Below are 26,799 nucleotides of genomic sequence, written 5' to 3'. Positions count from 1 at the left end.
CCCATCGATCTAGATGCTGGGAGAACTCAGGACCACGGGGAACATCTCGAAGCTAATTACAGATGTTTGCTTGAGGTTTGCCTTTTTTCTTGCTGGATTGAAAGAGTTGCCATTTTCGCTTTTATTGTTAAGAAAAAAAGAGAAGCTATCACCGCTGCTGATCCACGAGGTGGGGGTTGGGGGTGTTGCACACTTCAATAAACACGTGACGTCGTCCTTCTGCCCTGTGAACACGGTCCACCACAGCGAGGGACCTTTGAGCATAGGCCTGGAACCAAAGCAGCTACTTTCCCTTGAAAATTCCCGAGTTTCTAGGAGTCATGGCCAGGTGAGGCCGAGCTGTCCCAGTGTGAGGCTGGAATCTGTTTGATCAGCTTTGGTTCTGAAGTTAATGGCCCGAGCTCCCCACTCCCAGAGGGAGAGTCAGCGTGTGGGGAGGTGGAGGGCCTGACTGCCATCCCAGGGTCCCCCCAACCCTTTGTTTAACCACGGCTGTGGACCAGTGGTCTCAGATGTTTACCATCGACTGTTTATAAGAGGGAAGTGTGGTCATACTTCTATCTCTTTTGTGGGCTGCACGGTTGCCTTACTGGGGCTCTGTGGGAAGTGGTTACCATTAGGAGGAGGGTAAAATAACAGTACTCACAAAGGGACTTTGATCCAAGAATCCTTTTGAATGTCATCTTTCGGCCACCGTGTTTTTAGTTTTATTTTTTTGCCTATCGGCCTTCGCTTCAGTAACGAAAAGAATCAAACCACGGGCTGGACCTCATGCTACCCCAGCTGGGCTGCATCAGAACTGCTCTGTTTGCTGCTCCTCGCCCTGGGGTTCATGGTGGGGGCGCCCCCCCCCCAGCTCTGTGCTCCTCCATAGCTAGAGACCCTCTGAGCCGCTGCGCTCTGGACATCAGCACCGGAACGTCCCAGCCACACCTGGAATTGAACTTGTGCCTTTCCTTTCTGTCCTCCTCCCACAACCTTCACTGGTTTTCTTCTTCATTCTTGGTAGAGCCCAGGTTCAATGAAGTGTCGAATCCTCGAGAAAACAGAAGCACACATGGAGGGAATGCAGTCCCTGGGTCCTGTTGCTTCCGTGAGGCCGAGGGGCCCTCGGCTACTCCCTGGGAGGTTGGCTTTGTGAATTCGGGGAAGTCAGCTTGGCTTCTCTGGGTATTGGTCTTTGCAGCTACAAAATGACAGGCTTGAGAGAATCTCAAAGCTCTAAATCAGCTGTCATATTTCCTGACTCCTCTGACTTCTGGTATTTTGCTGTTTTCTTTTTTTTAAGATTTTTTATATTATATATATATATATTTAAATGTTATTTATATGAGAGAGAGAGTGAGCGAGCATGAGCAGGGGAAGGGGGCAGAGGGAGAAGCAGACTCCCCACTGAGCAGGGAGCCCAACATCGGGCCGATCCCAGGACCCCGAGATCATGACCTGAGCTGAAGGCACATGCCCAACCGACTGAGCCACCCAGGTGTCCCTATTTATTTAATTTTGAGAGAGAATAACTTGAGCACATGCACGCACATGCGGAGGAGGGGCAGAGGGAAAGAGAATCCCAAGCAGACTTCCCGGTGAGCCCAGAGCCCGACTTGGGGCTCGTTCTCGGACCGTGAGATCACGACCTGAGCTGAAACCAAGAGTTGGATGCTTAACTAACAAAGCCATCCAGGTGCCCCTTTGCTGTTTTCTTGATGCACATGTTTTCCTAGGGGATGGATCTGAGCTTTCATCTGATGCCCTGCCTTCCGAAGTGGCCCATTCCTTAATGATCTTAACTAATTCCGTTATAGTCATTGTTTAACTCTCCAGAAATTTACTGTGCATCTTAGTTGGTGGGGGCCACTGCGGTCCAGGAGTTGTAAATGCTCTGCTCATTTGGACCGTCAGGCCTACTTCTTCCTTTCCAAGGCTTCCAGGCTTGTGGTGGAACGAGGCCCACCTGATGGGAATCTACTCCTTGCTCCTGGGCCAGGGGAAATCAGTCTGCAGGCAGAGAGGAATTCCCATTTAGCCTGAAGCACACGCTTCCCGTGCTTCTAGGACCAGCTGCATTCCACCCGTGATGCTATAAAAACACAGGAAGGAAGGGAAACGTGTTCACAGGTTGGTTAGAGATTTTAAGCCGACAATCAGGTCTCTTGTAGCCACAAGGGACCAGAATCCACTCCTGGCTCTTGGTCAGTTAGGCCCGCAGCTCAGCCCCACAGGGCGCCCTTTCAAAAGTGCAGTAAGATTCTCTTTGCTAATGGCTTTTTCCGTGAACCTCAGCCAGTGAGTATATTCTTTGAGGATTACAATTGGACTAACGCACTCAGGAATCTTTAGAGAGAAGCATCATTTTGTCCTCAAGCTGTTTGAAGGCCACTGAGGCTTGGAACCTTCCAGAGACTAACTGGAGGAGGGCATCCGAAAGCGTCCGGTAAGTGAACAACAACCCTTCCTTGGACGCTGCTTTTGTCAAGAGTCTGTCCGTGCGGTCAGGAGAGAGACCCACAGGCAGAAGGCCCCAGTAAGCCAGCGTGGTGACTTTGGGAGAGTCGCTTGACTACCCCAGCCCCTGCTTTCCTCCTTTACAGACCGAAGGCGTTGGCTTACCAGGATTTTAAAGTTTCTTCCACTGTAAAAATTCTGATTCTTGAGCTTGCATTCAAAGAAATGACTGGCTCTGTTATTCATTCAGATAGTTTCGGGATCACTGTACAATCGCTGTGGGGGCTAGAGATTGGGGCCCCCAGAAGAGAGAATGGAAAAAGATTTGAGGTTCAAGGTGAGCTCTGGTAACTGGGACTCCTGCTTCAGAACGATTCACATTTGGTTGTCAGGCTCCCTGCGGAAGGTCCTTAATCCTTGAGGCTTTAGAAAAACTCTGATGACCAGACCTCAGACCAGTGACTTCAGAATTTCTGCAGGGGGGGGCCCTGGGAATCAGTATTTCAAAGTTCTCCTGGTGATTGTGGTGTGTAGCCAGGATGCAGAATCACAGAACCTAGATCTTATGTAAAGCTGTGCTTCGGTGTTACCGCGTCTGTTCTGGGGGGAGGGGGAGTGATCGTGGTTGCTTAAAAAATAAACAAAAAGTGAATGCACACAGCAGTGTTCTAGATTCTCGAAGCATGTTGGTTTGGCGATCACAGCTGCCGCTACCCTGAGGTTTAGAGCTCCAGTTCTCTTGTATCTCTGGGTCAGTGGTTTCTCAGCATCTCTGCAGTAGTGGAACCATCTGTAGTCGGTTATTTCTGCTAAGGAAACTCCGAGTACTGAGTGGGGGGCGGAGCCAGGGCAGGGGTGGAGCCCAGATGGATTAAACAGGCCATTACACACACCCACATTTTTTTTTCCCCCCAAGAAACAAGGTCAGAAGCCTTGGCCAGTGTTGGCGTACCTTTGTGTCAGATCCTTGGCAGTGCCCCGGTGGATTCCAGGGGCTATGGAAGCATGTAGGCTGCTCTCTGTGCTCCGGTGACCGTGGTCCTGCCCTTGGTTGAGGGCCTCTGCCACTTCAGCTGTAACATGTAAACTCCCGTCTGCGCCTGGTTGTTAGTGGTTCCCTGCAGGGCGTCCGTCCCTGCGGCCTAAGAAATCTGATGGGGCACAGCTGTCCGGGTTAAACATTAATGGAAAGGGCCCGGGTGGGAAAGGACAGCTAAGTGAATCTCTTTCAGGTGGTGGTTCAGAATGCAAAGGTGACTGCTTAAGTTGGTGTGAAATGAGCCACAGGAGAAAGGAAAACTTGTCAGTTCTGATCAACTCCAAAGAGTTTCACAAAGTGGGGGGATGTTCCAGGAGGTTCTAAAATGACAAAATTTGAGAAGCAGCTGTAGACACATGGGCCAGACGTAAGTTGCCGTTTTTGAGGTGAATGAAGAGTGCATCAGTCAAGTATTTATGAAGCTGAGAAATGGGAAATATGGCCCCTGTCCCTAAAAAGCCTGCGGTCTCCCTGCGGGCTGGGTACCTAAGTTTGGGGTGTAGTCGAGAAGGCCTTCTCTGCTATGGTCACATGGTGAGTACTGGGGTGTTCAGAGGGAGGCGGGGATGGGACAAATGCATCAAGGACTGTGGGTCTGAGCCAGTGAAAGGCCACCCCACTGTTGTGCAGATCTCCCCACCCCACTTTCAACATGATGTCGATGGTTTTGGGGGAGCAGCCCTGGAGGGCTCCCACTTGCTAGCAGGAATGACTTTCTGTTCTTGCCCTCATCAACATTCTTTGCTTTCAAGAGTAAATTTTCCTTTAGCAAAGGAAATTTAGTGAATTTCCTTTCAAAACTTTCTGCAAGGGAGGGGTGGTCTTTGCCAGGCCCCTGCTTTGATGACTACCATCTGCCCACCTTAATTTTCTGCATAGTTTCAGTTGGAAAGTCTTGCTTTGCTGGACTCAGAAACACCGTGTAATATGATTGTTCTTGGTTCCGGTATCCACCCGGCCCCCTCTCCACGCAGTGGAGGCTGCGTGTCAGGTATGGATGGGAAGCATTATCTGTGCATCAGAAAACTCAAGTTTGTCCTGTGAGCAAGTTGTGTGACTGTCAGTAAATGCTGGGACTGGCTTTGTTAGGCCCCGGCTGTGGCCAAGGCTGTTATTTCTCTGTGGGTAATTACTCCAGGCTTCACGGTCACGAGCTGAGTGTAATCGGGGGCAGATAAGAAAGTTATATATAGAGCAAAGTACATATTTCTAAAGGTAGGTAGCAGAGGCATTATATATATGTGTGTGTGTGTGTGTGTGTGTGTGTGTGTGTGTGTGTTTAAAAAAAGACCTATATTTTCTGGGCAGCAGAATTTAAGTTTCCAGTAAACATCTCCCTCCCTTGTTACTTCACCTTTTTAATTTTGTGTTTATGGTCTCTGTGCTTTGAAATTGTTTGGCTGTGAGGCCAGCCCTGCCTGAAACGGGTGGAGCAGGCCAGGCCCTTTGGAAGCCATGGTTTAGGTCAGAGTTCTTAGAGTTCCTCTGACCAGCTGACTGGCAGCTCAGATGTGATTACTCGAGCTCATCTAGAATAAAAATAGAAACCTTGAGCCTGGGGGGGAGGGGGCGGGGATATGCATTTATTAGTTTATTCCCCATTACCACATTGACTGCAGGAAGAATCCTGTGTGTGTCGTTCCGGGCCGGGGTCGGCTTTTCTCTGTTCCCTGTTTGCCCATGTGGAGGCCTCTGCTCTGGAAACCACAACCTCCCAGAGCCCCAAGCCTGGGACTAATTTTTGGCGGGGCGCACGCTAGGTTTAGCTGTTGCTGGGCAGAAGTGGCCTCTCCCGGTGGATTTTCGGGGGGTGGGGTGGGGGGGTCACGTTGTTCTTTCTTAGCTGTGGTTGTCAGCTGGGGAGACAGGGAAGGCTGGAAGGTGATCGGGAGAAGCCGGGGAGAAAACCCACAAAAGCAGCAGAGCCGGCCACGGCTGTGTGGTGGGGGTGGCAGCGGAGGAAACACAGTGGTGTTTTGCTGCTTTTCCACACCACTTCCAGTTCAGGGCTGCTGGGAAGACCATTTCAGAAGTGCCCCCCACCCCCAACAATAGAGGGAGCAGCCGCTCTGGGGTGAGGAAGGAAGCTGCTTGTGCGAGCAGTCTGCACCTGGGAGCATGTGGCGTGGCCGGGCCTGACCTCATCCCTCTGTCAGGGTCCCCTTGCTCTGGACAGAGAGGGCCCAGGGAAACGAGAAAGGGGCGGTCTTCCCCTAGAGACCCTCAGCCCCTGACCCGTGCAGTTCCCAGGAGACGCCCCCATGAAGCATGACCTAAAGCGAGCGGTCCTGAGTGTGAGCTCGCCCAACAGTTTTCTTTTGCAAAGTGGGTTTGGTTTTTTGTTTGTTGGGGTGTGTATGGGAGAATGGCTGCTTTGGGCCCTTGGTTCTGAAGAAGCCAGGCTACGATCATGGCTGCTTTTTTCAACAAAATCTCCTTTTCCCTCGAAGCCTCTTGGGGATTGTGACTAGCAGGAAAACGAGCCACATTTTCTTCTGTGACCTTCTTCATGTTCAACGTCATGGTGGGATGATGGCCAGTGTCCTTGTAGAGCTGGCCGAGCCATTTCCCACTGTCCTGTCTTGAGACAGCGTTGGGTGGAGACAGGGCAGAGGGGCTTGCCCCTATTTTGTGGGTGACCAGGGACCATTTACATGTGAGTGGAGGAGCAGGGACTGAGGCTCTTCCCCTAGTCCTTTGTCAGAGCGGTTCTTGGACTATGCTGTGTGGCCTCAAATAAATGTACATGCCTGTGTTCTCAACATAGCCCTCAGAGGATCATGGATTCTTGCCCAGCGGCTGTCACAGGGAAGGGGGCACGGCCACCATGATCTATGCAGTATTTTGCAGTGTACAGAGCAGTTCACAGACATCTCAGTTCACCTCCGTGACAGTCCCTGGAAATAGATGTGAGTCTAGGTGAGCAAATGGACAGCCGGAGGCCCTGAATGACTTGGCCCAGTGGTGAGTGGGTGGCATTGGCTGAATGCCCTGAAGGGGGAAGCGAGAGTCCAGTGGAGCTGTGGGTGGTGCAACTAGTGATTGGAGGCGGTAGGCTTGGCTCTTCTTGTCACAGAAGCCATGCAGGGTCCTGGTTCCTGAGCGGGAGCCTCTCAGAGGGCCTGCTTGTGCTCACCCTGTGCCGCATGGAAGCCTGGACCAGCGTGTGAGGAAGAGGCACACCCAGGTCAAGTGAAGGGCCCCCTGAGGGAGTGGTGACAGGCTGCATGGGAGTGGCTGAAATTGGGGTTCACCCTACTCAGGGTGGGGCATTCCTGTTCAAGAGGTGAACTTCAAAGGGCGTGTCCGGGAATATGGCGGTTTGGATCATGGCGCCCTTCCTGGTGTGGGAGGAAGATCGAGGAGTCTGGACTCTGACAGATTTGTTGAAAACCCCAGCTCTGCTATCTAGTGGCTGTGGGCTCCTGGGACAGTCACTTCAACACTGCGAACCTCAACTTGGGGATCCTCAGTATGTCCTTCAGAAGCTTGAGTCCCTGCTACAGTATGGGGCATATAACAGTTACTCTTCTGGTCAGAAGCAACTTGACAGGTCCTTTAGTCCAGCCCCTTCATTGACAGATGGGGAAACTAAGGCCCTGAATGGTGTGATGAGTAGCCCAAGATTGTAGTGAATTAGTGGCAAAGCCAGAGTTAGGACCAGGTTTCTTGATCCCAGGCCTGGGTGTTTTGTTCATTTGCTTGTGCTTTGCATGAACCTGGGGTGGTTTTTCTTGCTCGTTCACACCCTCACGAATTTCCCTGAGTAGTTAGTTGTCTTATGAGGTAAAAAGTCCATTAACACGCATAAAAGAACACGCAAGGCCTCTGATGTCAGCTTTTTGGGGCGAGGAGCCGGGGTGGGAGACCAGGGTAGGGAGCTAACACTTTCATATGCTTGTCTGTTGTGAACCATCAGCTGAATCCTTGTTTTCTAAGTGTGTTTGATGGTAAGCAGGGTTCAGCTGCTGAGACCGTCCACTCAGGGTCTTGGAAAGTACACTTAGGTTTCTCTTAAATAGCCTCCATGTTTCTCTCCACTGCATTCCCACCCCCATTCCTCCAGCACTTTCGATCCTCTTTGACTTGGGGTTGGAAGTAGCCCATCATAGGGGTAAGCCTCCAGTCCATTTTGTGTGGTGCTGCTGGGCTAAAATATTATCAACACACCACCAAGCTGTGCTTCGTCCAAGGTTAAGACCCTCCTTCCCCACTTGAGTTTTGGATTATCTGCCGTGGGGTTCGGTCTTGAGCTCAGTGAGGGAGGCTAATGGTTCCAGTGCAGGAACCCAGGATTTCTTATTTCGTTACCATCTGGTTTCACGGAGTCTGTTTCTTTTGATTTTCCTCTCCCTCTTGGGAGAGGCAAATCCCAGAATGGTGTAAAAATAAGATACCCCCTCACCCCCACCTCCAGCACTGCAGGTGCACACACATGGCCGCCATGTTGCTTGTTGGACAGGGCTGAGCAGAGTCCTCCCGGTTTTTGAACATCCTCGTGTATGATTCCTGTCTCCCGGCCTCCGGGCCCTGTCCCCTCTGAAGGGATTTCCCAGGAGGTTCCAGGCCAGAGCCTGACCTGGGATGGGAGCTGCGTCCAGAGTAACAAGGTCTGAAGGGGGCTTGGGGTGTTGCCCACTGACCTACCCTGCCATGGAGGCTGGTGATCCAGTGCTGTGATGCTACGATGTGACCTCTTCAACCAGTGAGTCACCACCTCCAGATAACCACCGGTACTTTCAGGGGGAACTGCTGGTATCATTGTGGCTGTGGCCATGGTTTCTCCAAATTAAGGTGTGCTTAGAAATGAAAGTCCAGGGACTGGTTTCCTTAGATTTCTTGTCATGGATGCATGGCTCCCCTACCTTTTTCTCATAAAGACTCACCTGGTTTTCTCTTAAGTCATATGCTTTGGTACCAGCTTTATATATTAATAATAAATAGCCAACACTCTTCTAACATGTTGGGGGGAAAACTGCCTATTTTTACGTTTTAATTTTTCCATATTTTCTAGAATTGTCCATCTGTATACGTGTTTTTATGTAGCTGTCATCAGAGTGTGTCAGTCCGTCAAACCAGGAAAGCAAGAATTCCATCCAGTATTTACCACAGAGGGAATTTAATACGGGGCCTTGGTTACACGGGCGATAAAGAAGCTGAGAAACCAAACATGGGAAGGCGAGGTGACCCAGAGCTTTGTGGCAGGAAGCCACTGCCACCTTTAGGCAGGAGGGACCAAGGGAGAAGGTAGCATTTCCGAAGCCCAGGGTTGGGGTCCCTGGTGGCTGACCTAGAGCAGGCATGGCTGCCTCTCAAAGTGCCCCCCCCCGAGATAGGGGAAGAGGGGAGAAATGCCCTGGCCTCTCCCCTCCTCCCACCCTCCGGTCTCCTGAGTTCCTGCTGCTGTCCACACCCCACCAGATGCCCCTGATGTAGGGCCTGGAGAGTCAGGGGTCAGCCCTGGGGGATACAGAGCAGAACACGAGAGGATGAGAAATGGATCCGAGGGCGGACGGGACCCAGAGCAGCCCAGGGTGCAGGGCTCCTCTTCTAAATTAATACCGTCAGAAGCATTTCCTGATGTTTTCCCGTGGTCTTCGTAATTATGCATGTTAACTCAAGTGGACGGTTAGCCTGCCCATTCCCCCAGCTGTAGGGTGAGTGCTTAGAATAATGATAAATCAGCGGTTCTTGAAGTGTGGGTCCCCACCGAGAGTGTCAGCGTCACCAGGGAACTTGCTAGAAAGGCAGAGTCTCAGGCCCCACCCTGGACCTCCTGAATCAGAAAAATCTGTGGGTGGGCCCTGCAATCTGTGCTTTAAAAGCCCTCTGGGTGGGGGAGGGGGGATGCCTACGCTCGTGTAGTTGGAAAAGCACAGTTACAGGCGATGCCACACCGCGTCGAGGGGGGCGGGGCACGGGCGCTGAGGGTGCTGGTGCTTGGGCTTCTTTATCCAGAGCGGCGTGGCGTAGCAGCAAAGGTGCAAGACTCCAGCGCAGTACGCTTCTGGGGTCACGCCTCACCCTTAACCTCCTTGTGGTGCCTCTTTCCTCTTTTGTTCAACGGCTAAAAATATCGAACCGTGGCGGCCGTATCTGAGGATTGAACGAAGTAATGGCATGATGTTCCCTGTGTGGGTCTTCCGGAGCTGTGCAGAGGAAGTGTGGCAAGAGCAGCCGGCTTCTGCAGCATAGAAAGTTGGCCTTGGAACCAGCGCTGGAGGTGTGTGGTCTGGAAGTCCAGGATGAGCCCGCAGGAAGCTGACGAGCGAGCTTCAAGTCTGTAGGAATCTTGGACTGAGGCTTGCGTGTTTGGAGTCAAGCGTCCCTGCCCCATCCCGCTTTTATTAGTGTTCTAACCTGACCCCGTGCTTACCCCTTCTTGTCCCTCTTGTCTAGCCACTTGGTGGAGTGGAAAGAATCCTGGTCTCCCCCTGGCTTCCCGTGTTTGCAGCCCACTAAACCCTCTGCTTTGTCTCCCTGGATAACCCTGGTGTGGATCAGGTGGGCCGATGGACAGGACACCTGCCTCGAACCTTAGTGGGCCCCATGAGCAGAAAGCCTTGAGGGTCCACATCTCTGCCAGGGCCGGCCTTGCCATCCCCGTAGGCCTCCCCTTCTCACTCTGTTGTGGGAAGTGCTAAGTCGGAGTTTGTCGGCGAAGGCAGGCAGCTGGGTGCCCCATCGTCCTGTAGGCCGGGGTCTTCCACTTGTCTTGCTCTTGAACTCCTCCCACAGCCCTAGCAAGTAGGGAGTCTTATGAGAAGTAACCAAGCTCAGCTGCCCGAAGAGGAAGGGCATGAGCGAACCCCTGGGGGGACAGACAGAGGCCCGCTCTGCCCCAGAGCCATCCACGGAGTCACTACTGCTAAGAAGGGAAAGAGGAACAGGGTAAAAGCTCTTGCTGATGTGTGACCATCCACTGGGCCCCCAAGTCCTGCCTGTGTGTGGGTGGGATAGAGCAGCCAATGGGAGCCGGTTGGGAGGCTGGTTACCTGGAAGAAGCAAAGTCCTTCCCATCGTCCTCCCTCTGGCAGCACCCAAGAGAAACTGTTTGGGCCAACAGGAGGCGGACCAGCCACCATCCCACCCCAGGCTTTGGTGCCATCCTCACTTAATGGCTGAGGGACTGAGGCTCAGAGACGTCAAGTGGCTTACCTAAGGTTAAACAGTCAAGGAATCTGAGCCCAGATCGTGTGGTTTCTGGTCTGTTCTTTGCAGGACACCTGTGTGCCTTGTTGAGCCGGGCATAGCTGGCACTTTTCCAGACGGTTTCCCACCCATTCTGTGGGAGGCCCTCTGGGTGGGCAGAGGACAGTGAGCAGCCAGCATGGGGCAGTCCTCGGTGTGAAGGAGCCAGCGAGTCAGCCTGAGCCCTGGGCGGGGCAGAAGCTGTGCCATCCTCCAGCCAACAACTGTGATCTGACTGTGTGGGTTGCCACTAGAGGTGACCTCAAAATGAGGACTGAAGCCCCTGGGAGGAGAGTGCCAGTCGCTCCCACTTGGCCTGCACCTGGGGGCGAGCAGGTGCCATCATCCCACCCGGGCAGGGTGGAGGGTGCTTACCCGGCTACCTTCTCTAAGGTCGACTCAGCACAAAACAATCTTATCGTTCAAGGTCTGCTCAGAATTGCTACCCTGAGGAGAAGGCTGTGGCAGAGCAGGGTGGGGCGTGATAGCAAGGAACTCCCGGCCTGCTGGGGCAGGTCTTAATGACTAAGTAACTGGTGGAGGCAGGACCTGAGCTTTTAACTCAGTAAGTATATGTTATTGCTAATGCAGCCAGGGACCAGCCGGGGAGCATAATTACCCGAGATCTGCTTTACGGGCACTTAGGGAAGCACACTGGGCTGCACTAACCTAGGTAAGGATGTGGCCACATACACTTAATAGGTGTCTCAAAGAAGCCTTTGCAGTAATTATTTAAACACTGGCAGGTGGCCACTGACTTGATGTACCAGAACTTTTGGAGTCAGAATTTTTTTTTTTCTTTCCTCCACTGGATTTAAATGTACTTGAGTTCTAAGCCAGCTCCCCCAGCCTCTGGGAAGCTGGCAGCTGCATGGGGGGGGGAGGGGGTTTTTAGAAAACTCTGCTGTGTGTCTCCTCTAGTCTCATTCAGCGTATTTCACTTGTGACGCTTCTGGTGGCTGTGTGTGTATCACGCACGTGTGTGCGTGGACGCACAATTTCTCCCACACTGAGCAATTCTCAGATTCTTTGGACACTAGCTGAATGTCCTACCTTCTTGATCTGGACACTGTCTACCTGGGGAGAGCATCAGCTGCCACGGGGAGAGGGCTCAGTCCCACGAGACCCGCCAACCCCCTCCCCACTGCAGATGCCCATCTCCAGGCCAGGTTGACACCTGCTCTGACCCCTGGGTTCTTGATCAGGGGTTCCCACCATCCCCTCTGAGGGCTCAGTGAATTTGCTAGAGTGGCTTACAGAACTCAGGAACACATTTTATAGGTTTATAGAAGGACACAAGTAAGGAACAGCCAGATAGAAGAGACACATGGGGCAAGATAGGTAGGAAGGGCTCTGAGCCTCCATGTTCTCTGGAGCATGGCATCTTCCCCAGGCTCCCCAACCCGGAAGTTCTCTGAACCCCATCCTTTGGGGGTTTCATGTGACTTTATTGCGTAGGCATGATCGATTAAGTCATTGGCTATCAGTGATTGAGCTCAATTTTTGGCCCCTCTCCTATTCTCGGAGTGGGGAGCTGTGACTGAAAGTTCCAACCTTCTAATCACACGGTTGGCTTCCCTGGTACCCAGCTGTCCATCCTTAGGGACTTTCCAGAAGTCCCCTCATTTACAGAAATCCAGCTGTGGTTGAAAAGGGCTTGTTATGAATAACAAAAGATACTCATTTCACCTTCATTGCTCTGGAGCTATTTCAGGAATTATAACAAAATATGACAAAAGATGCCCTTAAGGCTCTCATCTGGGAAATTGCAAGGATTTTAGGAGCTCTGTGCCAGGAATGGTGGACAAAGACCAAATGTAGATTTCTTATTATAAATCACGGCATCACAAGGAACCTCAGCAGAGTGGGGATAAGTCCAGAAAAGTCAGCCTGAGCTGACTAGATGGGCAGGTCTTGGGCAAGTCACGTCAGTTCTTTGAGCCTCAGTTTTTCCAGCAATAAATTGGGGATAATGATGCCTGTCTCTTAGGGTTGTTATAAGATTGACTTAATGCATGTACAAAGCTTAGCTCGGCATTTGTCACCTTGCTAAGAGCTGGTAAATAGTCCCTTCTTCCCTTTCCTTGGTGTTGACCAAATAAAAAGATGGCGGATTGCTCACCTAACCTATATACTGTGTTGACAAAGGAACTATCACATAGTATGGCAGCCCCAGAAAGTTGGAAAAATGCCTGTGAAGTCTCCCAGCCCGTCAGATGCTGAAGTAGGTAAGCATTTTAATCCAAACCACTTTTATGTTTCGCCCTGAACCGACATTTCTGGGACGCAGGGCCTCTGGGTATGGGGACTTGAGCTAATTTGGCTTTAGACTAACTGGCCAGCAAAGCAAAGGACAGCCGTGGGAACGTGTCTTGAGCCTGTCCTTGACATGGGCATGGCTGGCATCAAGGCCAGCCTTGTGGGCACGCTCAGGAGGGCCCTGTGCTTGGGCCAGTGTCTGTCGTCAGCATCTTGAAATTCTTGATTTTCTTTGAGCTAGGCTTTTGTAAGCGACGTCCGATGAGACAGTGGAGCGCGGGCTTGAGTGGAAGAGATACGCATGCACAATGTTCCTTTCTGCCCTCACAGGACAGAAAGTCCTGACACTTTCCATTTGAACCAGAACTTAAGAAAGACCATGTCATTCTAAGAAACTTTAATGACCAAGAAATCCTCTCCTACGCCTTCTTACTTGTGTGCTTTCCCCCTCTTAGCCAACCGCTCACACCGGAAATGATGACGTAGGAGAAGGAAAGCTAAGGCAGGCCATAGCGCCTTTTCCTCTCAGCCCTTCCTCACGCCTCAGTAAGCAGAGGGTAGAGTGTTGGTAGGATGTGCACGTACCAAAAAGTGAAGTAAGAGCAGGTGAGTGAGTTTTCGGCAGTATTGCTGCTCTTCTGGTTAAGTCACGGTGTGTGTGTGTGTGTGTGTGTGTGTGTGTGTGTGTGTGTGTGTCTCTCCAAGCCACAGAATGCAAATTGTGTCATTTCAGTGATTTCACCTACTAGTGAAATGCTCTTAGGTTTGGATTTAAAACTGCATTGCGTCACCTAAACAGCAGTGATAAAATACATGCTACTAACTTAAAACTTTCACTTTTCTTAGAACGATATTAAATAGCAAATAAAAAAAACCACCATAACAAGTCAGGACAGAGACTGTGGAAGGAAAGAGCTTTCTGTTTTCATACCATTAATGTTAGTTTTTTCCTACTTTTTTGCTCAAAGGGCTCCACATTTTCATTTTGCCCTGGGGCCCACAAATTACGTAGCCCGTGCTGGCTGGCATCCCAGGGCTGGAGGTCTCAAGCTGGTCTTGCACCCACAGGCCCTTTGCTAGATGCCTGGCCTCCTCATACTATCTTTTGGGTCTTAGGGCCAAGAAACCACATATAGACAAGTGAGCATTGACAGTTGCTCTGAAGATTCGAGGCTGTTCCAGGTGGTGGTTGGTCTGTTGATAGAGATCACAGCTGGGGAATGCCAGAGGCTCCACACGGAATCTTGTTGGAGGTGTTTGGGGCCTACTGTGCATTCACTCTTGTGAATTTTTGAGCTGCTTAGTGTAGAGGCATGAGCCAGCAATGGGCTGAGAGAGGCCCCCAGTTGAATCCAGCTCTGGGTTGGTCTCCTTGGGCAAGTCATTTCTTTCTGAATCTGTGTCCTCATCAAGAGATCCTTGGTCTCTCCATTGTAATGTAGCTGTTAAGAGTGTGAGCCTCTTGGAGGCCAGTTCTTGGGTCAACTCTTGTTTTCACTTCTTCTGTAGTTCCTGCATCTTGGGCAGGTTGTTGGAGCCTTGGTTTCCCCATCTGTGAAATGGGGATAATGGTAACTACTTTGTAGGGTATTAAATGAATGCGGGGAAGGAAGTTAATGTTGTGTCTGGTACATAATGTTGAATAAATGGCTGCAATGGTCAGGATGGTGAAGGAGGAAGGAACAATGCCTAGAGGTGCTAGGACCAAAGTGGTAGCATGTGGGGACCCCAGCATTCAGGGTGTAACCTCAGAGATTCTATGAGTACAAATACCTATGGAACCTTTGCCTCAGCCTTCTAAGCAGCTCTTCGGACCATGTGTTCCCGAAGTTACTGGAATGAGGGGAAAATCAGTGTTTGCAGTTTGAAGGTCTGAGTCCTTGTCCTCTCACTCTTCATCACGTGACCCGTGACAGTCCCTTGCCCACCAAGCCTCACTTGCTTCATCTGTAAAACGGAGCGGTGACAGGTGTGCCTGCCCTACAGCACGAGGCCCAGTAGAGAGGACACGTGAAGGAGTCTTTCATAAGCTTAAATTCAAGGTGCTGTGTTAGGAAGAGTCTATGGTGAATCTTCTGTGTTTATTGAAATCTTGCTCCCTAGTGTCATGAGAGACAAGCAGTTGCTTTGCCTGGGCCTCGGTTCTTGCTCTGTGAGATGAGAGGAACAGACGTGGGTGAAGCATGAACCGCTCCAGGAGCAGGTTATAAAAGAAGGAAGAAGGGACGGGGAGGGAGAGAGAGCAAGAAAACCCGCAGAATTTGGAATTGTCTCCTCACTGGAACCGCAATGGCAGGTCTCAGGGACTCAGGAAGGGGTGCAACCCAGCCTTGCGGTTGACAAATGTCAGATGTTAGGAAGAGAAAGGCCCATCTTACTGTAGCAGGGGTTTCTCTCCACCCCCTGCCTCCTGAGCCCCGGTAGCTTGTTACTCCCTGGCTAACAGCTTGGCTGCACAGAGGCAAACCACAGAGTACATTTGAGGCCCAGATCTGCTCATTTCGAGGGTGGGGCCGCGTTTTTCTCCTGCCACAGCGAGCTAATTAAAGAAAACAAGCTTTGGGAGTTGGGAGAAAACTGGCCACAGAGCACTCGGGGAGGGTCGCTTTGGTTGTGGAGGCCTCCGCAGTCCCCGGAAGGCAGGTGGAAGTGGGCATCCAGGTCCCACACGTCCCGGTGGTGCCCTGAGGGCCCAGGCTGCTGAGCTGGGAGACCCGGATGGAGATGGCAGGAGGGCTTCCCTGGGAGGGGAGATCATCTCGGTTTGTGAGGGGACCTGTGTCGGTGTTTTGACGTGCTTCACAAATAGAGTCCTGGGAGAGAGTTCCGGGGCACTTTGGGTTCTCCCGCCGGCCTCAGGGAAAGTGGGTGCCCTCTGTGTTCCCTAAGAGCAGCGACGCTCCGAGCTGGCTGTTCTTGTTCCAAGTCTCGGGGCTAGAAAGTGCACTGAGGACTCAGGACGTCTGTCTCCAGAAGGAACATGCTCGTTACATGGAGGGGGAGGCCAACATCCATTCCTGCTGTCTGACGACCACCCCTGCCCTCCAGGATGGGAACCCAGACCCCTCCCGGCCACGTACTGTTTTATGGAGAAGGTATATTGCTGAAACATGGATTGTGTAAATTGAATTATGTCTTAAGCATGACAGGAAAACCATTTAAAGGAATCCTGTTGTGGGTCATTTTGAAAAATGAAGAATTACACTGTCTCCCCAACACGGTTCTATTTTGGTCGAGTTGGCATCGCAAGATTGCTTCAAAGAGGAGTCCCACTGTTCTGCTAGCTGACGATCGTCACTGCTGCCTCCTCCAGTCTCAGAAGGGGTTCCCACACGTGGGGGAGCTGGGGGAGGGCCTGATACGTGCGCGGAGTGTTTTGGTCCACATACCCTGAGAAGCTGGGGCCTAGGGGTGGCCTCGGGCGTCCAGGCCACAGATTCCCAAGTGAGATGTGGTGTCCCACTGCCAGCAAGACGTAGCAGTAGGCAAGGCTACTTCTCTCAGGATCCAGGGACAAGACCAGTGTGTTGTTAGGGACGGTGACAGTGCACGATAAACATGAAACTCACGCTCACGGAGCATTCCCCGTGTTCCCACCACCTTACAGAGTTTATCTTGTTTAATTACTGCGACTTGTTCATAGCACTGGAGTTTGTGAAGGACTTAGCCGTTAAAGGCATATTCCTCCATACCATGAAATATTTTTCAGCCAAGAAGTGAAGTCTATGCCATGACACAGATGATGGACCTTGAAAACATGATGCTGAGGGAAAGAAGCCAGGCCCATAAGACCACGTATTGTATGATTCCATGGATATGAAATATCCAGAATGAGCAAACCCACAGAGCTAGAAAGCAGATTAATTGCCGCCAGGGGTCCAGCAGGGGGAGATGGGAGTGACTGTTTAAATAGGTTCAGGGTGTCCTTTGAGGTGATGAAAATGTTCCAGGACCAACTAAATGTAATGGTTGCAAACATTGTACCTGAACTGAATGCCACTGAATTGTACACCTTGAGACGGCATATTTTTGCTACATGCATTTAAACACAATATATAGTTTTTAAATGTGTATTCCTCTCATGGTGTCCCTCTCACCAATGTGGGTTTTCTCATGCTTGCGTTAAATGCGAGAGAAAGGGAAGGGGTCATTTTTGTGGATGCTGAAGCTGAAATGAGCTTGGGGCTTTCTGATTCAGGTTCCACCTTCGCGAGGAAGCAGAGACCCAGAAAGGATGCGACCTTTGTCCAGAGGCCCAGAGCAAGGTACCAGAGTTAGGATTTGGATTCCAACCTCTCGCTTTCCATGAGGAAAATTGCAGTGGGAAAGTGGATGCTCCTTTACACCCCTGGGCACATTCTGGGCTGCAGAGGTTCGGCTGTGTTCCACCTGGTGTTTTGTGCTTTCCCTGAGCACCTGGGAACCTGTCCCGTGCTGGTGGGACAGCACCTGCATTGGCTCAGCTGTCAGGAGGCCTGGGGCTGCTCCGTGGAAATAGCCAAAGCCTGGGCTGTGTCCCCACATGTGTGTCTAGAACAATTCCAGTTGTGCTACTCAGTTGCAACATTGAGCAAAAGGAACCAATTATGTGTAAACACGTAACATTCGGCGTTCGGTGGGAGACTTAGCATGTGACGCTGCTTCTTCTTTTCTTTTTGACTGGGACCATCTGACACTACAGGAAATAAGAAACTTTCCAGTACCTAATTTGTGCTCGCTCTGCTTTCAACCCCTCTTGGCCCCAGCACAGGGTAAATGAAACTGTAGCTTATAGTAATATTTATGTATGGAAGTCAATGAGCTGTTTAAATGCTTGCATGTCAGAGAAGGTTTCAAATGTAGCAGGGGGGTCCCCCTCCTTTTCTGGTTATGTAGTGGTAGGCCCGGGTAGGTCTGCCTTCTCTCTTAAGCTCTGGCATACCATCCTGGCTACATAGAGATGATGATGGTGGTGGTGGTGATGTCATTTATGAGGCTGAACAGTAGTTGAATTAAACATAGGCTTAATCCTGACGAGGATGTGAATAACGTTTCGGAATCTTGGAAGTTTAGTTTTTCTCTCCATAGGATCTGGGGACAAGACCAGTGTGTCAGTGTTAGCGACGTGACCTTCACAAAGTCGCCTGAAGACTACCCCGATCCCTCCCACATCACGGAGTCAGGGGGAGCGCCCGAGCGAGGGGATGGTCGTTCGAGTGCTTCTGTTAGCTGTCTACGCTCTTCCTGAGGTGACCGAAGGGACCGACGGATGGAAGGGGCTGAGAGAAATCCCTGAACGGAGGCACACACTGGTCCACATCTGCGGTTGGGGGGTGGCATTTGCGGTCCTCTTCAGGGGAGCGTCCGTCGTGGGCCGCAGGCCTGGGAGCGCATGGGCATTTATTTCTGCCTTCGGATGGGCAGGGTTGGGGGGCGCCCGCTGTAAGGCAGTGTGGGGAAAACCCAGTCCCTGCCGTCCAGAGGTTCACAGTGTAATTGTGCTTTTCACGGGTCACCTGGAAGGCCACCTGCTGAGAGGGAACACAATTGACCCGATGAATCCTGCGGGCCCCCAGGCCCACTGTGCTGTTCACATGGGAGTCTGGGGAAGTGCTGTGTGTGTGTGTGTTCAGAGAGAAAGGGGAGTAGGATGAGTCAGATTTACCCACTGTTTTTTCCCTTTTGAAATGTGTTATGCTCACACACACAGCAGTCATGCGCTTGCACAGAAATGTGTGAAAACCACTTAAAATGTGTGAAATGTGGCCCTTTTGAAAGTATGCCTTACACCCACATTGTCTTGAGCACCAGTGGATTTGTGAATGTTCAGTTCTTTCCTAATCTACAGGAATTTTGTGTTTGCCCGAGGTGCTCATTCAGGGCCAGCCCCAACTGGCTCGTGTGTGTGGTACACAGGCGTGGCCTATGTGTGATAGAACCAAGGTTCTAGGGGTTCTGTTCTGTGAAGCAGGTGGACTTCTGGACTCAGTGGTCCTGGTGGGTCTGTAGCAGGCCGTAGTCTTGGATGCGCTGGAAAGAACCCGCCACCACCACCTGTAGGCAGGTTATGCGGCCCCCTAGCCCTGGTACTTCAAGTCCTCCAGAGCCAACCACTCTGTGGATTTGCCTTCTCTGGGGGCCTCGGTTCCTTCCAGATGAGGCCCATCACAGCTCCTCCCCAGCCTGCTGAATCCACACCCATTGCCTTGCTTTGGCTCGCCCGTATGTTTCCTAGGATGCATTCCCAGACTTCTCTGTACCTTTCTGTCTTTAAAACCCGGAGTGAGCCCCACCTCCTCTGTTGCATCTTCCTTGACTATCTATCCCAGCTCACTGTAACCACCTCCCCTTTCTCTAAATGGTCTCCTGAATCACTTCCTGGGTCTGGCGCATAGTACAGGCTCTGTAAATATTTCTGAATGTGGCCGCGTCCGTGATAGGTAACTTGCGTCTGTGTCATTCATCTACCCAGATGGGAGGGCCAACTTCCCTGTACAGGAGTTGTATCTTAGTCTCGTTTTTTATTACCCCACCCTGCCAGCTTATAAAAGCGTAGTAGATAAGATCCTGCAAGGCCTAGACATTTCTCTCCCTGTTCTGTGTGGCGTCAGGCATGGCTCACAGCCTCCTTGTCACTTACTTTCTATCCTGCAAAGTGAGGATAGTAAGATGTACCCAGCCTGTATCAAAGGATACCGCGATGATCAGAAGAGAGTTTTTGGAAAACTACAAAGTGCTATGCAGACATGAGTTATTAATGGTCTTGTAGGTTATCAGTAACATGTGGCCTTGACATTAATGCTGGGTCCAGCGTGGAGCCTGAAGGGTAGGAGGAGAGCCAGTGTATGCCGTGGACCCGGAGTCCAGGACCCCTGAGATCCACTCACCATCTTTGAGCCTCAGTTTCCTTGGCTTGACTACCCTTTCCAGCTCTGACACTGGTGGTCATGGAGCTGTGTGGCAGGGGGATGGGGAGGGGCGGGGGGGCTCCCCGCTCCCGTGTGGCTGGAACTCAGCCAAAACAATCAGGAGGTTTTCCCTCCAACCTTAGTGTTTCTGGGTTGGCTCCTGCAGCTTTGATGTCCCTTCGAGTGATCAAGCTGGACCTCTTTTTTTTTTTTTTCCCCCCCCGTGCCTTACTTATTGCTAGATCTCCATAAACACTCGCTTGGACTAATGGGAGAGGCTGTTTGCACCATGTAAGGTGGCAGAATTTTTGTCACCCCTTTGCAGAGGTGTTGACATTTAAGGGTGGTTGGGGTGATGGCGCAGAGGGGACGCAGGAAATCTGGAAGAAGGGAAGGGGGCCAGGAGCTGAGCAATGTGTATAACAGGCTCAGACTCTCAGAAGTGCCTGCCTCTGCTGTTTTGGTGGTGGGTGTTCAAAGGCAGGAAAATAGATAAGATCAGATTTCAGGATTTTCACCCCCCCCTCCCCAGTTTGGACAGCTCGCAGCTTTTGCAGGGCAGGCAGGGCAGGGCCTGGGTATTCTTCAACTTTTGTAACCCCCGTGCAGCGCGGCACTTGGGTATGCAGCACACTCAGTGAACACGTGGCTGCCAGTTCTCAGGAGGTGGTCTGTGTATACGTGAAGTCTTGGGTTAAATACCAACCACGTGTCTGATTCCAGAAGATGGAGCTGCTGGGAAGAAAGGACTGCCCTTTGGAAGCTGTCTTCTCCGTCCTGTCCTTCTGCGTTTTGCGGTCACCCTTCCGGATTCCTGAATTCAGGGGTATCTGGGCCTGGAAAGGAGTGAAGGCCCTCTTCGTGGGGTGGGATGGTGTTCTACACACACTAAGGGATACAAATTCACACTGGCCGTGGGCAGTGCCCTTTCCCCAGTGGATTTCCCATTAGCCCCCTCTGTGCTGGCAGGTGCCGTGGGTAGATGACCTTGGCGGGAAGCTTGGCACAAATGGCCAAGTTGACACGGGATCGCCGTATTCCATGCTATCTTGTTATCTTGTTTCCTCGATGCTCATTGTCACATGAGAAAGGACTTCCTTTGTGGGCCTCCCTTCACAGAGCCCTTAAGTTCATCAACTGCGTTGTCTGAATGAAACCGTTTCTGTTCAGAGCTGGGATCTTGTGGAACGCCTCCTCTGAGGAGCTCCCCCCCAAACCCCCAGCCCGTCTCCATGTTCCCAGGAGACTCTTCTCGGTCTCCTGAGGCCTGATTCTTCCTCCCCTTTTAGCACTGCTGTCTGCTTCTCCTTTGAGAGCTGCTGGGGGAGGACAGATGGTGTGGCATCCCACGAGCGATCTTCTTCGAGAGTTTCATCTCGTGGGATGTCCCAGTGGCCGTTTATCCCGATCCGCTTGCTGTTCTCCCCCTGGGGCCTTGCTGACAAACTGCCCATGTGCCATCTCAGCTGCTCCAGCCCTGCTGCCTTTGCTCCTACAGCTCAGGACCCCAGAGAAAGAGAGCCTTGGTCTGGAGTTTCTGTCTCGGCCCTGCTGCTTGACTTTGGCCAAATCGACTTGATTTCTTTGCTCCTCCATTTGCTCCTCTGAAAACAAAGGGGTTGGCCGAGGTGCTTTGGAAGTTCCTGTCCTCCCTGTCCTTCCCCTGCTGTCTCCATGGAGGGCAGCACCACCTGTGATCTGCAGTGGGAACTCGGGCTGGAGGGGCAGGCTGGGTGAGGGCACGGCACACCTCCACACCCTCATGGAGACCCTGGACCCTGACCTGGGGGCAGCGAGTCCAGGATGCCAGGAAGCCTCGGGGGTGTAAGGTAAGCAGGGCCCTTTGGGAAGTGAGGGGTGTTATTCAGCCTTATGGAATGCCGAGGCCTGGCTGAGCCTGGGCAGGGCCCTGGAGAGGCTTGTGGCTGAATTTCACGGCCTTGAAGAATGGCTACTGTATATACCAGTGATAAATATTAGTCACCCTGGCAGCTGAAGGAGGTTCCTGGGCTGCATTTTTGACACTTCCAGAAAAGGGAAAGCCTTTCTCTCTGACAGCACACAGGAGGGAAAAACAAGACTGTCTCTCTCTGGGCTCAGGTGCCAAGAAATTCTCTTACTGGGATGGCCTGGCTGGAGCTCCCACGGGATTTTCAGCCACCAGGGACCCATCCCTGCCTGAGGCTTCGATATAGGGCCCGTGAATGTCCCAGTGGCCAAGTCTGCTGGGCCACCTTTCTAGGCCTTGCTCGAGCACGTCCGCGATCTAGTGTTGATCTGCCTTCCTCCTCCCTGCCATCTGCCTAGCCTCCTCCAGTTTCCCTTTTCTCAGGGAGAGGACCACCATCCACCGAGTTGCCTGAGCCACACCTGGGGAAGTCATCCCTGTCACCATCTTTCTCTTCTTGCTCATTCTCCCGCCCATCGCCGAGCCCTGTCGGTTCTGCCTCCAGAGTATCGACAACCATCTGCTCCGTCGTCCTCATCCAAATCAGGGTATCCCTGGCCTAGCTGTCCTCCTAACTGGTCTCTTGGCCTGCATCCTTCCCTCTGCTGGCAGCCAGAGAGATCTCTGTAAAATGCACATCCTACCGTCTGGCTCATTTGCTAAAATCATTCAGGGGGTTTCTCTTGTCTTGCGGGCAAGGGTCTGAATCCTCAGTGAGGCCATGCATCTGGCTTCACCTGCCTGGCAGGCCTCCACTCCCAGCTGGGCTCTCCTCCCCACTCTGGCCTTCATTTACATCTCCTTCCTCAGGGCCTTGGCATGTGCTGTTCCTTCTGCCTGAAATGCTCTTCCCCACAGTTTTCAGCCAATGTGAGTCAGGTCTTAGCTTAACTACCCTCTCCTAAGAGAGCCCTCGCCGTTTCCCCCTGTTTAAATTCTATCCCCTGATACGCTCTGCTCTCGTATAGCTCCCTGTTCTTTTCCTTCATAGCCCTCACCCCTGCTTGTAGTTCTAAGTCTGTGTGGTTATTTGTTTACTGTCTGTCTGCCCCTCAAGGGCAGGGACCATCTCTTTTGTTCTCTACCGTGTCCCAGGGCACAGGACTGAGGAGCTGGGTAAATATTTGAGGGCATGAATTGTATGCGGAGGACGTGTCTGCTTATGCTGCTCTGGTCCCGGCACCTTGGTTCCCTTGGGGCCTGTCCCCTACTCTCCAGGCCCCACTGAGTGCCCGAGCTTCCTGGCATCACTCCTCTGGCATCAAAACCTATCCGTCCCACATCTCTGTCTTTTGCAAGGTGACACTTTGTCTGATTACCTAATTCACACTAAGGTGTTCAAGGTGCTAATGACATAGTGTTTGTAACCCCAGGGGATGCAAAATGATGGCATCAAAACATATTCCTGCCTGGTGGTTTAAGACTCTTCAAGAACGGCCCAGAGAGCCCAAGTAGAGGCTGGTCTCCTTAGCCAGGTTCATAAGGCCCCCGTCTGCACAATTTGGCGTCCGTGTCTAATCCTCCAGCCTTAGGTCCCCAGGCCTTAGTCATCCTCCTCCCCTACCCGAGGCCCCCAGCACAGCACCTGGCATGGGCAGGCCCTCAGTTAATGTTTACTACGTGGATTTAAAAGAAATAGGGTTTAATGACTCATGCGTGAACGAAGTGTTTGGTGTAGCCAGTCTTTTGGGCTTTGGATGCCAGGGGAAAGGCACATGGTGGGAACTTCAGGCCTCGTGGCTGTGATCGTGCCAGGAGACCAGGGGAGAGGGAGCTTTACGTGGGTAGAGGGACATGGCTCTTCCGGGCCCCCGAATCCAGATCTCTCCCCAGCTACCATGCCGAACACACCGCCCGAGCCACCTGTCCTTCTGGCCCGCGTGAGCTTTCTCCGCTCTTTGCTTTCCAAGGCGCCAGCGGAGGGGAGAGTCTTGTCACCGCTTCCTCCTCCTCGGCTGGTGCAGTTTGTGGCCATCTGCAGGCCGAGGCCAGCGAAGCAGCGAAAGGCTGAAAATCATGCCTCCAGGGGAGCAGGTTTCCCCTGCCCCTCCCACCCCTGTTAAGGTCACGTTGGTTTGTGCAGCCCAATCCGTGCCTGTCTGGCTGTGTTTAAGACATGGATGGGGCCTCCTCAGAACCTGTGCTCCCACCCCCGCCCCACAGTCATGGGTCCTGTGCTATGCCCGCCCCTCCCCCAACCTCCCCACCTCCCCCTGTGGATGTGGCCTGAGGACGGAGGCAGGAAGGATGAGTCTCGGGTGCAAAGTGGATGGCGGTTGTTGAAAATGAGTGGGTGAGCTTGGCATAGATCGGTCTTCGGAGGGGACGATTATCTGGGGCATGAGGCTTCCGTGACACGTCTGGCACGGAGAGTCACCCTCCCTCACCTGGATGACTGAGCCTCCCCTCCCACCCCCCTGGGGCTGCTCTCCCCATGTGCCTGAGGTGATCTTTCTAGAGGCAGATCTTGCCCTGGCACCTCCCTGCCTAGAATCCATCCCAAGCTCCGGGAGCCTCGGGGATGACTTGGCGTGTCCACTGGGATCTATGCCATGTCTCCCAACTCTCTGTCAGCCTTGCCCTCGGTGGCTGTGGTATGGACTTTTCCCACCTGGCCCCTGAAGATGCTGTTAGATTGTATATTGAATGCGAACCATCGGGACTCTTGTGAACGCTAGCATTGCCTGGGGAGTAAATGATCTCAAGTACCACATTGTGGGAGGGGTCTTTGAAAATCACTGGAATCCAGAATGATCCCTCTTTGTCCCAAATGGTCAAAAATCTCCACTCGGGCTCGAGTCCTGTCCATCCTTTGCTCTCGCCCTGTCCCAAGCCATTTCTTACCCCCCATGCTTTGCCTCATGCTGAGCCCAGAAGGTCCCACCATCACTGGAGCACACTTAGTTCTCAGGCACCATGATATGTCAAAATCCTGTGTTTCTGGGTCTGTCTTCTCCGTCCTAGACAGTGGACCTCTTGAGAAGAGGAGCTCTGTGGGGCCGATCTCTGGGTCAGAAGCTGGCGGAGTGTTGGCGCCCAGGTCACACACTGCATGTCGCCTCTCTGGACCCCAGGACTCTGCCTTGTGTGGGTTCTGTTCTCTGGACCGTAGTGGTTCTAAACTGAGCTCTGGTCCCTGTGTATGCCCTGTGGTTTATGACTTAATATGCTGAAAATAGACAGTTGTGTTTCATTTTCACTTGGGAAGAAATAAAAGGAGTGGAAATCTAGAGATTTCTCTGACCTGGAGGTGCCTGGTAGAGTGGTCACTTAGTAAATACTTTGCAAATGAATGCTCAGGAGAATAGGCACTTTGGAGCCTCTAGTGCTTGGTGATGAGCCCATGGCTTGTTAATTTGTAAGACACCATTTCCCCTGTGAAAATCTTAGTGTGGGGGAATGCTTTTTGTGGGGAATGCTGGCTTGGACTGACACAGGCTTTGCGGGGGCAGTCTTGAAAAATTGAGTCATTTTTCTCTGCCTGGGGCCGGGGTGACCTTGCATAAGTCGCTGAGCTGGGCCTCGTGATTGCTTTCTATAAAATGGGTGGAAGGTGGGAGTGGCCCGTGTGGCTGCCGAGAGTTTTCTGCTCTCGCGCTGCATCTCGCTCTCTGATCGTCCTTCTTGGCGATTGGATACAGACCATGTCCCTAAGGTTCACTCACGGAGCTGGAATTCTCCCTGGCCTCTCTGAGTGCTTTCCAGTGGGTGGAATGCCTAGTTTCTCAGTAGCCGGGAGAAATGTTAATTTGGGGTTAGGAAAGCAAGCCAAGAGCCATCGAATAATTAAAACACACACACACGCAGAGAAAGGAAAGCGAGAGGGGGAGAAGCACACTTAATGGCCAGGGGATGAGTAAAGCCCAGTGACCTGAGCGAGCCTGGAGCTGAACTTCACATGACCCCGCGTACTGCCTGCCGTTGCGACACCCGCGTGCCCTCTGCGTGCCGCCGGCCTCTCGGTGATGTCAGCGGGCCGTGGCCCCACAGGAAGCTGGGCTGCCATCTGCCTGGTGGAGCGCGCGAAGCTAAGCCAGTCTCCCTCCATGGCCCAGGTCCCAGCCCCCCGTGTCCCCGGACGGCAAGAAGCCACAGCTCCCAGGCTAGTCGGAGCTGGAAACCCACCCGGCGCTTCTCAGAAGAACAGAACCCCAACCCACCAGCGAGAACGAGAGGACCAAGAGGGGATTGGTTTTTGTTTTTTTGTTTTTTGTTTTTTGGGTTTTTTTAGGGGCTCTTGGCCTGAAATCACATTTCTTTCAGGGATGGTGGTGCCATNTAGAAGAACAGAACCCCAACCCACCAGCGAGAACGAGAGGACCAAGAGGGGATTGGTTTTTGTTTTTTTTTTTTTTGTTTTTTGGGTTTTTTTAGGGGCTCTTGGCCTGAAATCACATTTCTTTCAGGGATGGTGGTGCCATGTGCTTTGTGAAGTCGTCTGGGTCAGCAGTCAGTGAATGCGTTCATGACCTCACTCGTTGCTTGGGTGTGTAGCTGGAAGACCTTGGGGGTAGAGGAATAAAGAGCTTGTCTCTGCCCTTGGAGTTCTGTGCTAGTTGGGGGATAAGACTGATAAATATGCAGAGGTCTAAGGGCTCAGATCAAGGTGTGTGCCGGGATCCATGGAATGCTCGTGACCACCTCTGTCGGGGGGGGAGGGTGAGGAAATGCCCGGCTAGGTTTCCCATGACCCCAGCCTACAGCAGGAAATGTCGGAAGGTTTGGATTTGCACGTTGGTGGGTTTGGCAAAACACAAGTGTGTGTATATAAACAGAATGTGATGGGGTGGCGGGGGGTGGGGGCACAGGTAGGATGCTAAGACTACCTCTGGCTGGCCCTTTCCCTGGGTGACCGTATTTACCTCAGTGTCATGCTGAGGCTTGAAAGGAGTGAGGGGAAAAGGGCCGTGTTTATTATGACTTCAGCCCTTCTTCTACAGTTCATTGAGCAACAGCGGTATAGACACCCCGGTGGGCTGTCCCTGCCCCTGAGCTGCTATGGTCCATAGGGGAAGGTAAACCACAGTCATGCA

The 26,799-nt window shown here is 52.2% G+C and overlaps 1 protein-coding gene and 1 long non-coding RNA gene across 3 annotated transcripts in view; both read left to right on the top strand.

Moving 5' to 3' along the window:
* SMAD3 (SMAD family member 3) overlaps nucleotides 1-26,799 on the top strand; it is a 116,310-nt gene that overhangs the window by 15,351 nt on the left and 74,160 nt on the right. The gene's annotated exons all lie outside the window — the stretch shown is intronic.
* On the top strand, nucleotides 1,577-26,025 carry LOC117802345. Its single transcript, XR_004625565.1, has 3 exons — nucleotides 1,577-16,026; nucleotides 17,130-17,196; nucleotides 17,999-26,025. It is a non-coding gene; the product is annotated as an uncharacterized LOC117802345 (long non-coding RNA).

Source organism: Ailuropoda melanoleuca, chromosome 5 (genome assembly GCF_002007445.2).
Source record: "Ailuropoda melanoleuca isolate Jingjing chromosome 5, ASM200744v2, whole genome shotgun sequence".
Lineage (NCBI taxonomy): Eukaryota > Metazoa > Chordata > Mammalia > Carnivora > Ursidae > Ailuropoda > Ailuropoda melanoleuca.
The sequence above is the reverse complement of the archived record's forward strand: the minus strand, read 5'-3'. Positions and strand labels throughout refer to the sequence as shown.